This window comes from Choloepus didactylus, chromosome 23 (assembly GCF_015220235.1).
Source record: "Choloepus didactylus isolate mChoDid1 chromosome 23, mChoDid1.pri, whole genome shotgun sequence".
Classification (NCBI taxonomy): Eukaryota; Metazoa; Chordata; class Mammalia; order Pilosa; family Megalonychidae; genus Choloepus; species Choloepus didactylus.
In genome coordinates, this window is record NC_051329.1 from 28,722,167 (window position 1) to 28,735,425 (window position 13,259).

A 13,259-nucleotide genomic window follows, 5' to 3' on the forward strand; every position below is an offset into this window, starting at 1 on the left:
CCAAGCCCCCGAGGCCTCCGCGGCGCATTCGGCCAATCACAGAGCCCCAGTTCCTCCCGCCCCCGCTTCGGTGCACCGCCTCCCGATTGGCGGGAAGCGCGACCCCACGTGACCGGATCTTGGTGGCCCGGCCCGCCCCTGTCACGTGACAGTGCGCGCCTCTCTTCCTGCTTTTTTTACCCTCTCCGCCATTTAAAGAAACAGTACCGGGGGCGGGTCGAGCGACGCAGCCGGGACGGTAGCTGCGGCGCGGACCGGAGGAGCCATCTTGTCTCGTCGCCGGGGAGTCAGGCCCCTAACTCGAAGAAGCCCTGGCGCGCCCTCCCCCCCTCCCGGGTCTGGTAGGGCGAAGGAGCGGGCGCGCGGTCGATCGAGCGATCGGTTGGCGGCTCTTTCTCCTGCTCTGGCATCCAGCTCTTGGGGCGCAGGCCCGGCCGCCGCGGCGCGCGCCCGGTGGCCGTTGGCGCTCGCGCCGCGTCTTTCTTCTCGTACGCAGAACTCGGGCGGCGGCCTATGCGTTTGCTATTCGACGAGGAGTCGTCCGGGTGGTCGGCGGCGGCGGGCAGCTGCTCCGCCCCGCTCCCGGGGAGGCGGTGGCAGCGGGATTTGGCGCGGCCGGGGAGGCGGGGGTGGCCGGGGCTGGCCTGGAGGCCTGGCGCCATTCTTCGGGGCCCGCAAGGACCCAGTTGGGGGGACAGGAGGCGGCTGGGGGATGGTTGGTGGTGGGCTTTTTGCTTTGCCTTTTCCTCCTTATGCCGCCTTAGTGAGGGCCGGGAGCTCTGGGGGCAGCTCCGGGGTGGGGAGACGAGACCCGGAGTCGAAAGAGCTAGGTTTGCTTCCGGGCCTGGCCAACAGCTGCCCGAGTGACCTTAGGCAAGTCACTCTGTAATTTGTCTGCGCCTCAGTTTCCTCCTCTGCCTATCAGCGTTCGTAGAATTGGACGCACTTTGTAAACTGTAAAGCGTAGGTGTGCGTAAAGGATGATTATTGTTTGTAAAAGTTTTTTGAGTTGAAAGAAACTTAGCGATTTTCCAATCCTTGGATTTTTAACCTGGGAACCTTGGATTGGAGATAGAGATCCCTAACCTCCCTGAAATTGTATGCAGAAATGTGTAGAAATGTGCATTTTAGGGGAGGGAGGATCCATTGCGATCAAGTTTACTGAGGAGGCTGTGACCAAGAAGAGTTAAGAACCACAATTCCTTTATGCGAAAGGGAGGAAACTGAGGCCTAGATGTCATTTGGGACCCTTCACAACCAGTTTGAAGCCCCTGTTTGAGTCCCTGGAATATGTGAGCTGTTTCTATGCATAATGGACATTCCGGGTATCAACACTCCCCTGTTTGGCTTCTATTCTGAGCCCTTTACTTTCACCATGGGGTGCCTGAAGGGTGGCTAGTGCGTATGGTACAGTGGCACTCTGTGTAAAGCAGCTCAGTCTAGGATTGGGATATGTTATCTAGTATCAAGAAGCCTGTTTAATTTTTGGCCCAGCAACTCTTTGTTTTTTTGTTTTTTTTGTTTTGCTGCTTCTACTGGTGCCTGATATCTTTCATTTTATCATTTTTCACAACCATGGTTGACATCTTGCTCCTACTTAAAGTATTCTGTATCTCTAGTCTGTGTGGTTGGTAGTGAACACGCTTATTTTTAAATGGTGCTGCAAGCCCAGCTATTTAATGGTGCACGTGGCTTTTTAGCAAGCAGCTCACTGGAACAGACTGAACCGGGCATGGAGTTCCTGAACATGTTTGGTGTTTTTTGTTTTTGTTTTTTTTTAATTAATTGAAGGTTAACATGCCCTGAAACATTTTGTTTGTACAATTCCTGCTGAACCTCAAAATTAGTAGATTTGGAAGTGATTCAAAGCTTAACTTTTCCTGGCCTGCCCTATATTCTAATTGCTTGCAAGTCTTGATATTAAAATGGCCAAAATGCCAGTTTTTGCTTGTTACTTGTCAGCTGCTTTTATCAAATTCCAGGCCATTATTCAGCAAACACTATAGAAATGTTTGAAGAGTTGGATTTCAAGCATTTTTGTTTTGTGGTGTGGTGCTTACCAGTGGTACAGCTCTAAGCAAGAGAACAGAAATAAACACATTTAAATGTATTTTGTCTGGTTAGGTGTTAGCGGGTCCTACTATTTCATACAAATGTCTGAAAAAAATCACTTGACTATTCCTTTTATATAAAAGGCACAGACAAAGTGATCTCACTTCCAGAGAAATGACTGTTTTGGAGAAAAATGTATTGATCTTTTAGCTCTTCTGTAATTAAATCTGGATGTACCTCAAAAGAATCTTTAGACTGTGGTGATAAGATGCTTTCCTCTGGAGAAAAGAGGGAAAAAAACAACTGGAATACAAAGCTTGAATTTTTGTGACAAAACATGATACCCAGGATTGGAGGTGCAAAGAGTTTCGCTGTCACGTTCACCTGCGCTATCTGGAGCAGGTATCTTTCATTGTAGCCACAGCCATGGAATCCAGATTTCCAAGAACTGGACCTGAAACCCAGGAGAGCTTATCAGGATGGGCAGAACTCTGGAACTAGACATTTTTTAATTGTGAATTTTTGAACTGTTGACCTTGCTGTGAGAAAATAGGCAACGACTGAACAGTATTGCCACCAGCACCGATACTGGGAATTAGAAGACCTGAGCTTCTGTCCAGACCCTTGGTACAAATTCTGACGGCACTCCATCCAAAGTGAACTAGGGTACTTGCCATTTTCAAAAATGCCTTGTTCTTTACCATCTCTGCACTTTTGTTCATGCTCTTCTCTATCCTGGGATGCTTTCCTCCGGTTTTTCACCTATCAAAACTCTGTCATTTCTTCAGTATCAACTCAAATGTTCTCTTCTCCATGAGTCTCTTACTTCAGCCACAAATAAGTTTTTTAGCTTGTTTATCTTTTATTTGTCTGTGTATACAGATCCATGGCAAATAGTTATTTGCATGCATTTGATCTCTTTTTAGATAGCGAGCCCCATTTAAAAGCAAAAGCCTGTCTTAGACATCTCTGCCCACGCATACCAACACCCATGATTGAAACATTTCTTCAAAAAGAGTTTAGAGAGCAGGTTGTCTCAGAATAAGTCAGTAAGTGCTTGATTAGAGGAAAAGTCACTGGATGTAGGCTGTTTCATTTATTTCATGTATTTACTATTTTTTTAATTCTAAACTTGAAAAGATCTAGGGAGCCCTCAGTCATAAAGAGAAACTGATCTGTTGAGTGGGGTATTTCCGAAGGATACATGAACCAGAGCCATCCCTGGGTACCTTACCCTCCCACTCAAGATGAAATTTTGTTGAACTGAAAGTTGACAGTTTTTAAGAGGCCAAAGTCACAAGACAGTTTGAGGAAGACATAAGAAAAGGAAGAGGAGCAGTATTATGTCCTTTGCTTGGTTATTGGTATATAAATTTAAAGCTCAGTTCTTCTCATGCCATCTGTGGAGCCATTCTTTTATCTCCCACCAACTACTGCCCAGCAAGCAGCCTGAATATAATCTATTTACTCCTTCAGAGTATGAGTCTCAAGTTGGTTACTGGTTTGTTTTTTCCAGGACAATTTGTTACCAGGAGTCAGGAAACAGTCTTTGTTGGAAAACACTTCTGTTCTTATTTATCATCAGTGATGGTTAATCAGGCTTTTTTTTTTTTTTTTTTTTTTTAATTCATGTTATCATTTGTCAGCCTCTAAGCCAGGTTGGTTGAGAATTAGTACCATCAGCCAGCTGATGTACTGGCAGCAGACCTCCCCCAGTGTTAGCATCTTGTGTTTGTAATTCCATGCATTTGTTATCTCACCTGTTTTGTGCCTGCCCCTTCCAGTCCTATGACTCCTGATTGCTAAGTGTTCACCTGGACCTTCTGACCACCTTCCTTCTGCTATTCCATCACTACAGATCTGGTACCTGGATTTTTGCCCATGTTTGAGTCCTACTACCTTACTACTGAAGAAGACACCATTCCTGTGGACCACTGTGACCCAAGAGGCATTCAGCCATGATGATGTGGCCTTCACCTCCACTCTTTTCCTGTTCTACCCAGATTCAACACAACCCCTTAAAGTGAAGTCAGAGCCTCAAACCAAATAGCTGAAGCTACTTTGTGATAACAACAAAGGTACAGTTTGTTCCATGAGAGCTCATTTCTTCAGTCAGAGCCTTCAGAGACACAGTGAAATTTGGGACAGGGAATTTTTAGTTATCAATGCTATCTGAAGAACAACAACATCTCTTTGAGAAGAGCATTGGACCACACCCCACAATCTCAAATAATTGATTCATGAAGAATCTAGGATCCATAAAGGTCACTGCAGATCTGTAGTAGCCTCCTGAATGGGAAAGCAGATATTCTGACCTGTTGGGAGCAAAACAAAGACATAGTGAACTCTTCATAGCATCTTCTTTGGGATTACTCAGGAACCAGAACTTTTCACACAAATGTGAGAAATTCTACCAAGGAATTCCTTTACCTAACAGCATCTCACAAAGCTCCAATCAGATTCCAGAAAAGGCTTCTTGATACATCAAGGTAGAAACTGTGTGGTAAACTCTTATGTTTATATAGCATTTCACAGTTTTAAAGCACTTTTATATACATTTATCTCATTTAATTATCAAAATAACTAAGTATCATCCCTTTTGGCATATGAGGAAATGGAAATTTAAAAGATTAAGCACCTTATCCAAGGTGATATAGCTACAAAATAGTAGAGGCCAGGCCTCCTGACTCTCAGTCCAGTGTGTTCCTTGCAATTACTTAGCCTCCACTTTATCTACAGTGTTAAAATGGCTGGAGATTGGGAAATCCAGAAAGGTTCTAATTTGTGGACCTTTCTAATCTGGTGCCCTCAGTCGGTCAGGATATCATAAATGTTACGTAATCTTGTGATAGTTGCACGTAGACCAGAATCCTTTGGCAGCTCCTGTAGTGTAGGAGTAGGCTTTCACCCCGATAGTAGATAGTAAGGGAGTCAAGAAAGCAAATGTTAATCAGTAACAAGCCTCCCAACATAAAACACAAAGCTACTTTTAGATCTATTGTCCATCTTTATGGTCTTCCCAAACATGACCCAATTAAGTGGGGATCCCTGTTCATATTGTCTTCTTGTAGTCTCATTAATACTTCTGGACACCAAGAGTTTATATGTGGTCCTCTATCCCCAAACTAATAATTAAACAAAAGGAATCCTCCGGGGTTTTTTTGTTTGTTTTGTTTTGTTTTGTTTTAGAATAGTCATTTGCTGACTTTCTGTAGTCAGATAACCTGGTAAAACTGTACAATATGTGTCCTCTCCCCCAATCCATATTGCAGTGTAGTGTATTAAAGGATCAAGGAAAGCTTGCATCAAGATCTTCATTTAGCTCTTTAGCTTGGCAAATCCAAAATTTTAATCATGCACAAGATGCTGTTTTGCAGCATTCCTTTTAAGGGAGTGAGGGAGCTGCTTTAGAGCTGTATAGCTAGGCCTCCCTCATTGCCAACAGATTGCTCTGAAGACTCAGAAATAAATGGCATCCTTGAAATCTCCCCTTTTTTTAACCTTGTTATTAACTGTTCTTGAATTAGTATGCCTCCATCTTCTGAAAGTTCTGCACCTGGACCATTACCTTTATTATCTGTCAAGGGAACCTCTAGAAGATTGATCAGGATACATGGGAAGGGAATGGGAAAAAGCTAATTCTGCCCCAAAATTTAGTGATTTCCATGACATTTCGCAATATACTTCTCTGTCCCTATAATTGTGATGAAACTTAGTTCTAGGGCGTTGCCAGAACTTAGTTCAGGGGCATTGCCAGATGGGCAAGGAGGTTGGGAAAGGAAGGGAGGAAGAAGAGGATAAGGAGGAGGAAGAGGCATGGAAGGGAAGGAGATAATTTTTTTAGAATTTGAGTTGTGGCCTATGGAGGTCTTAGCGATTATTGAAGTAAGAAGTCATCCAGCTTTGTACTTCCTGGAGTAATAGTCAACAAAAAATGAATGCATTTGCAGCTGTATGCTGACTGCAAAACTCCTAGAGCTTTTGTCACAACCAATAGTCTTGTCCTCTGATATTCACTTAGAAACCCACCCTCAGGCAATCAGAATTTATGGCAAACTCATTCTGTAATGGGGCCTACATTAGGGCAAAAATGAATAGGAAAACACCTTGGCTTACCAGTTTCTGGTTTCTGTGACCTGTTTTTTGTATTTCAGCTTTTTGTGAACAACCTATTCTTAGATCGTTTTCCAGAGGCTTTGTGGCTATGAAGCACTTTGAATGAAAACTATGCGGAAGCCCTGAGTAAAAGTGATGCTGCTCTGGATGAAGCAGGAGTGGGGGGGACTAAAACCCTCTACAAGCCCTTTCCTTCTCACCATGGTGACAGCCAAGGGGACTTCCTTGCAACACCTAGAGTTCCTCAGAACAGTTTGAAAACCACTGCCCTAGAGAACAATGTAATGTTTGACCTGGATGTCATCCTGATCTTTTCTGCTCCTCTACCCAACACAGCCCTTGTTCAGTTGATGCTGAACATATTTATGAATACTTACTGCGTGCACATTTTTAAAAATACAAGAAGATAGGCTGTCTTTGTCCCCCAGAATATTCAGATGGACTGAAGGTGGTGTCAAATGGACCTAATTTGACAGCTCTCCACCCCCAGATGGACTTCAGTGATTCCTGGGATTGAATATAGCCAGAGAGTGATTCATACATACTCTACACTGACAAACCAACTTCTTTCACAAACACCAGACGCTCTAGTGGTACTTGAAGTATATATGACTTTGAAGTCTTGATCTTCAGATACCTAAATATGTAATGAATATTGAAGCTAATGCATCATTGGGACCATAATATACCATCTTGTGCATTTGATCTCTCATCATTAGCCACAGTCTGCTGCTTCATGTGCAGGGGATAACCATTAGCTATGAAAGTAGCATTCAGAGACTGGCAACTTTACCTGAAAGGGGCTCAGTACCTGCTTATCAATCATCTTACTCTCAAACTACAAGTCATTATATGACTCAACCAGTGGCAGTTCACTGCTCTTTGGTTTCTATTCATTTAATTACTATTTTCAGGATAGACAAACTAATAACCTGAAAAAAAAAAAAAAAGCCAAAACACTTCCTCCATCACTGGCATACCTGCCTATCCTGCTGCCGAATTATGACTGCTCAGTTCTAACTACAAATAACAGCTTATCCACAAGAGACAATCTTGGAACATCCTTTTTCATAAGTGATTAAAAGCTTATTTTCCAGCCAATGAGAGGAGTTCTATTAAGGATGAGTCTTTTGATATCTGATACCATCAATTCTAGGTGTTAGGGTTATTTGGAGGCATGTTCTTTGACCATTCCATGATAGCTTACTTGCTGGGCATTTCAAATCACACATCATCCATCTTTTTTGCTGGAAATGTAGACTTACTTGAAAAGAAATCTACAAAGACTGCAGCTAAGGATTTTATCAGTTGACTCAAGATCTTCCTGCTGCTTATTCATGTTGTAAGACCACAGTTCCCTGTCTTTGTGGATGTAATTGCATTTCATCTGTCTCAGTAGAATTTTTTTACTCTGGCAGACACCTGATTCAGAGTGGCTCACATCATTCCTTGTCATGAGATACTCTCAGGCACCAGGACAACTTTTCTGTTCTTGTAAGAAGGATTCATTAACTCCCACACCAAATCACCTTGAACTAGAAAACATCGATTCATGTTATGAGAAAACCTTGTTGCTTTACTTCGCAAAGTCCAGCTTTCAGCTGCTCTAATGAATGCACTGATTAAACATTGGGAATGGCTTCTTTGTATCTCTCTTCCTGTAGACCAATTGTAATTACCTGACTAAACTCTACAAATCATCTTTCCAAGTCCTCCTGTACCTGGCTGAGGTCATAATCAAGGCCTAGGTCTGGTTGCTCTAGACTTCTCACCCTTCAACAAATAAAAATAAAATCTGGATGACTTGCCTGCTTGTATATACAGCTATTATTTGTAAAGAACAAAGGATCTAAAAAGCTCAATTTTTTTACTACCTTCAAAATACCAGCTTTTTTTTCCCCTCTTTCTCCTGTATTTTACAGAAAAAGACATTGATCTACACTGCCAGTCATTTCCTCTGATCCTGTCAAACTCAGCCAAAATGAGAGGTTTAAAATCAGAATGACCTCTGCCCATGAGTCTTCACGTACATTGTGTATGAAAATTGGGGGCTGGAAAACAAAAAGCCTGGAATTAAAATCTAGGAGCTTGCTTACTATCTCCATGCTTCAAGTCTCCTCTGCATCTTTCAGTGGCACCATTCAACTATTCTGAGGCCTTGACTTGCTTGTAAAAGGATTCTGAGATGGGCTGAGTTACAGAAGACGAAAACATGATTACCAAAGAAAGTAGGGCCATCCTTGACAAACTTAGCTCCTCCGACCCTACTGTTCCCAGATGTAGCAAAGACTCCTAAGCTTCACCTCAAATCTAGATTGAGCATATGGCCTTCTCCTGAGCTGAAAGATACTGGGCAGATGAGCAGTAAAATGAAAGATGCTATAGCTGACTGGCCCATTAAGATCAGAAAGTTGTATCCTGTGTAAGCACTACAGATTAACCTTGGAATACCTAGGGTAAGAACTAATTCCCAGAGCTTCATTATTAATCTTCCTGTTCTTTGAGGTCATATCTTCCTTTTTTGTATGGCTGGTCCTGTTGGAGGTACCCTGCTTGCTTTACCTGACTTAGCCCTTGCTTACCTTTCTTCGATGTGTTGCTGCAAATCAGACTGGCTGCTCTTGAAAAGAATACAACCAGCCTCAGCCTATTTTGTGCCTATTTCCACCAAGGATTTTGAACAAAAACAAGCCACACCTCACCCCACCAGGACTTAATGTTCACAGCAGGAAGGCCATGCTGTACACTCCTTGACCAGCAGCTATTTTTTTAAAAGTGCAGAGTAGGCTTGTATGCCTATATGTCATTTCAAGCACCTGGAACCTTTTCTACCACATCTGGAAGGAGTACACACTCATAACATTGTCGATTCCTCTCCTGCAATAATACAGAGGTGAGTCGCCAGTAGTCAGAGAAACAAGGAACACCAGAAAGGTTTTCCATTGAACTTAAAATCTGCATCTAAGTCAAATAACCTCACAAGACTGTTTGCCAGTGGGGGCTAGTTGTCCTGCTTCACATCAGCAAGACAGTTGGGCTGTCAGACCCCTGACCACCAAGTTTGCTTATATTTAAACTCTGTTACCATCCAAAGTATGTTATTGGACATGATTTATTATTCCATTCAAATGGATTACAGGCTTCCTGAGGACAGGACAAATTTATTTATCCCTCTTGATGTTTTCAGAATACTTTTATTTATTACCAAGGAAGAAATTATGCCAGCTGTTACTATTCAACTTCATGAGCAGAGATTAAAGTTTTTTATTATCTGGTCTCATCCCAGACATCACTTGTTTTTTATAGCCTAGTATTCATTCCATGTTCTTGTAATAACTCAATGTTTCTTGGAACCACCTTTCACTAGGCCCAGTCCATGTGGTTCAGAAGGGCCAACCCAACTTGGGACATTACAGAGGTTCATATAATTAAGATCCAATCAGTCAGAACAGTTTATCTCCTTGACCATAGCAATTGGTTCAGGAATGGTCATGTGATCCAAGTTGGTCCAGTGATAGTCAGCCCTACAAATTTTACTGAACTGTGGAGAAGCTTTGCTGCAGTTGCTAAGCTTCATAGGATGAAAAGCTGGAACCAACAAGGCCCACTACATACAGTGAGCCAGTCAGAGAATAAGCCAGTGCAAAGGAAAGAGCCAAAAGATGAAGAGACTTGCATTCCTGATAACATCATTTGCATCCCTGGATCCAACTGTGCCTGAAGCTAGTATATCCCCTGGACTTTTCAGTTATGTGAACCAATAAATTCCCTTTTTTGCTTAAGTCACTTTGAGTGGGGTTTCTATTTCTTGAAATTTGTCCAAATATAGTATCTACTATTAACAGAACCATATATTTATTAAAGTAGCAGCCATAGTCACACAAATTATTTTCTAGACCAGGAGTCCAAATAAAACAGGAACTGACCAAATGTTTGTTGCTACAGAAATACAGAAATTAATTACATAATAGGGGAAAAAAGAGGAAAAGCTAAATGTCAATCCGTAAAAGACCATCCGTTAAGTAAGATAAAGTTCTGTCCCAGGAGAAATTCTGTGTATCCATTAAAGTGAGTGAAATATTTTTACCATATGTGGATATGGAAAAATGGTCAAGATACATTAAGTGAAACAAACCATTGATAGAAAAGTGTATAGTATGAACCCATTTTTAAAATATGAAAGTATTAATGGCTTTCTTTGGGAGAGTGGAGAGTATATGACACTTTCAACTTTATACATTTCTGTATTTGAGTATTTTACACTACCCATATTACTTTAAAAAAATAATAATTGAAACTAACTTTAGTGATTACTGTTTGACCTAGGCAAGTCACTTAAAACTGAGCCTGTTTTGTCAAATAAAAATGCCGATTTTTATATTAATATTCAGAAATAATGTGTTCATCTGTTACTCTAATTGATGGCTTGTTATGATACCTTGTTCAAGAAATTCAAATAGCACAGTAATTGTTCTTAAATTTTTCAAACATACCTCTTTCAAATGTCTCAGCTTATTTGGATTATCAGAATTTTATAGTTTCCATGTTCATCAAAAATTATTCCATGTCTCAACTGATGTTAATCTATTAAGTACTCTCTTGCAGTGTTCATTCTAGGCAGCGGGAAAGGAAAAAAAATCACATTTTATTAGACTTATTCTGATCTCATGGCATCAAGGTCAATAATGACCTTTTTATTGCTAAATCCAATATACATGTATCTTATCTTGAACTCTCTTCTTGAATTCAACACGTGACAACTCCCAGCACCTTGAAACACTCTTCCCTTAAGTGCTGTGACACTTTCTTTCTGCCTTCCTGGCTACTCTCCATGGTTTCCATTGTAGGTTCTTCTCCCCATCATTTAAATATTGTGGTGGGCATCCATTGTTTTGCCTGCTCAAGATCACTTCCTCTTTCCTTTGTGAGAGGTACTCAGTTTTCCTTTGGAAAGCTACTCCTTCCCATTCCACATGGTTTTAGCAGAACTATAAAAATATTCTGGTTTCACACCCACTGGCTAAGGTTTGAGCATGTGATGTATAGCTGTCCAATCAAAATTTCCCTCCCACCAGAAAGATGAGTCTTAAGAGAAGTGACAAACAGACAATGATTACAGTTGAATCATGATGATAGTGTCCCAAAGAGATCATATAAAATTTGATTCAATGAGATCCCCAAGGGTGCCTTAGTATTCAGATTTCCCTTTGATTTTGTAAGGTACCATACATCTTTAAGTTTCTTTTTTAGTTTATCAATGTGGGTTTCTGTTGCTTGCAACCAAAGGCTATGAATAATTACAGAAATTGGTGTCAGTTAAGTAGTAGGCATTGGGCCTTCAGGAACATAGGGAGGGTCTGGAATTGGTTATTGCTCTGAGAATGAGTTTAGGGCAGCAGTAACTACCACTCTGTCACAGGGGGAGCAGGTTATGGAAGAGATTAGCAGTCCATGGTACACAGTGACAAGACAGCTAAAGATGCTCTTCTTTGTCATTTGTCCATATACCTATGGAGAACCCAGTAGTTACTGGCAATAGAACAATTTGAAGTGGATAAGGAAGCCCAAGAACATTGATTTGGGATAGCTATTTGGATTCTTTTGGGCAATTTAAAATGAGAGAACAATTCAAACCCAGAAATTTAACCTGTAGACAGAACATAAAATCTAGGGTCTCTCAATGTCCACGATTAATGAATCCTTTTGTATTAAAGTCCAAACTAGAACTCAGATATTGATTCCACAAAATGCAGAATTACAACACTGATTGAGTTGGCAGCATTCAAAGATCTCTCACGGGAGTTAAGGCATTAATTAGGAAAGAGACTGACTTACAAAGTGATGGTAAATGGGAGGGTTCAGAAAACCTGGAGAGTCCCAACCCCCAAATACCTCAGGAATGAAGGTTTGGGTCCCCCCCCCCCCATTGGTCAAAAAACACTGGCTGAAGAAAAGTATAAAATGTATAGCAAAGAAAGAAGAGATAAGTACCAGCCACATCTCTACAATTTCTTGCAGAAATGAGACCTGTATCCTCTATCAATATCACTTAACTTATTATTTTCCCCTTATCCTCTATCCATTTCAGTATTCTGCCCTCTCACTCCCTGGCTAAAGTTGGAGTATGACCATGTCAGGCCAATCAGACTTGTTGGAGCTGAGCTGTTCTAATGACAGTGTCCCTTCACTAATGTATATGAGGTGTCTTGATCATGGTTAAATGTGTCAAGAAATCCACAAATTGCAGATTGTCAAGATGGACATTCTCCTCTAGAGAATGAGCATCACCCAGAAATCAGGCTTGACGCTGGATAAATAACTGGAAATTAGTTTATCTCCCTTTGGAAAGGAGATAAATCCATTTTCAGTGGTATGTTCAGTGGAGGCATTTAAAAAATTGTTCATGTTGAAAGAAGATTGTACCAGGCAGCTAAGAAGTAGAAGTTAGTAGACAGTTACGTTTGCTGACCTAGTGCCTATTTACCTCCTTCCTTTGGGAATAGCACCTCACCTTTCTTTTGGGAAGCTACCCCTGCCCTATGTCATGTGATCTTTTGCAATTGTCAGTGAAATGCCCTCAGCTACCCAGATTCCTGACTTTATTGAATCTTCTCTACTTTGTAAACTGCCTCATATCCTCCCAGTGTCTTTCCAGTAAATCAAGTTGCCTGGGCAGGACTGTCATACATGACTATACATGGAATCCCCTATACAACCATATGCATCTTGCTTGCACTCAGAACCAGTATTGAATCAGTGTATCTCCTATACCTTAGACCCTCTTGCCTTATAGTCTGAGAAATTCTATCCTTAGCATGGCCTCAGTTTCCAAACCATATGTTGATAATTTCCAGACTTCTGCCTTCAGCCCATATCTATTTCCTGAGCTCCCGATCTAAATCCATCTGTCATTTGGTTATCCCCCTCTTTAAACACACAGATACTTCCCACCCAGCGTATTAAGCACTTAGACCCATCATCTTTTCCTCAAAAGCTGTTCTTCCCTTATTACCTTCTTGGTAAATAGCACTGTCCTCCACCCTGTTGCTCAGACCAGAACATGGGAGTTATTGTCGATTCTTCCCTCTCTC

At 41.5% G+C, this 13,259-nt stretch overlaps 1 long non-coding RNA gene across 1 annotated transcript; it reads left to right on the forward strand.

Annotated features, from left to right (window-relative positions):
* The first annotated feature begins 197 nt into the window (after positions 1-197).
* Positions 198-9,954, forward strand: LOC119519417. Its single transcript, XR_005214017.1, has 3 exons — positions 198-2,718; positions 3,911-4,541; positions 6,207-9,954. It is a non-coding gene; the product is annotated as an uncharacterized LOC119519417 (long non-coding RNA).
* Positions 9,955-13,259: the final 3,305 nt, after the last annotated feature.